The sequence below is a fragment of the Calidris pugnax genome, unplaced genomic scaffold (assembly GCF_001431845.1).
Source record: "Calidris pugnax isolate Ruff unplaced genomic scaffold, ASM143184v1 scaffold896, whole genome shotgun sequence".
Lineage (NCBI taxonomy): Eukaryota > Metazoa > Chordata > Aves > Charadriiformes > Scolopacidae > Calidris > Calidris pugnax.
The window spans coordinates 78,838-79,943 of NW_015091892.1; positions in this window are offsets into that span (position 1 = coordinate 78,838).

Here is a 1,106-nt window from a genome sequence, read left to right on the forward strand (position 1 = left end):
GGGATCTGCTCCCCTCCCAGCCCAGAGATGCTCAGAGCCAGCACCATCCCGCAGCGACTCCCGCAGCGTCCCGTCCGCTCGTCCTTTCCCAACTTCCAGCTCCTCCTCCACGACTCCGGGACCCACTACCTGCTCCCGGACCGCATCCCAGCCGGGATCACACCCGGTGCACCGAGGGGATCAGCAATACACCGTCACGTCGCCGCTGTGTCCGTCCTTGCTGACAGCTCCCGTGTGGATCCGTGAGGTCTCGGAGAAACATGGGAGTGACAAAGAAAATCCCGACCATCCAATCTCAGCAGATGCCAGCTCGTTACCCACCGACACCCTTCTGTACATAACCCATCACCTCCTCCCTCCTCCGCTTCGCATCCCGCTGCCGGGAGCCGGGCAGGACCGAGAAGGTACATGAGAAGTGTTGAGAAGGGACCTGGGTGCCATCACGGGGCTCCCCGGTGGCACCGGGAGGATGCTGTGCTCCCCACTCCCCAGCCCCGTCCCCACGCGCTGGGGATGGCCTCGGCCTCCCCGTTCCCCCCCCCCAAAGCTTTGCTTCCCTCTTATTTCCCTCCCCCCCTCATTTAAACCAAAGAAACAACCAGTCCCACGGAAACCTCACCCTCGGCCCACGTCCCATCCAGCACCCACCTTTTCTTGAGGACCCCCCCTTAGGTCTGCTCAAGGAGCTCCCCGGGTGGGGAACTGCTCCACCTGGAGCTGGCACCCACCTGGAGCTGGCACCCACCTGCAGAGCATCTTCCCCGAGGCTGAGCCCATCTTTCTCCCCAAATTGGGCGATGTAGAAGAGGAAGGGTCCTTTGGATCTGACCCTAGCATGGTGGGGACCCCATGTCTCCCCAGGCAGCCCCCCCCACTCTGTCCCAGCACCAGGGCAGAGCTACCCCTCTGCCGGCACCTCCCCCTGCCACAACCTGTCTCATAATGAGAATTTTAATGACCCTGGGTTCAAATTCTTTCCACGAGCCCCCACGACATCCCTTCCCACCCCGTCCTGGCCGGGGGAGACGCCGCAGCACGGCCGGGCTCTGCAATAAGGGTACCCCGAAACGCCACCCTACCCCAAAAAGCGGCTCTGCCCCCCTCCC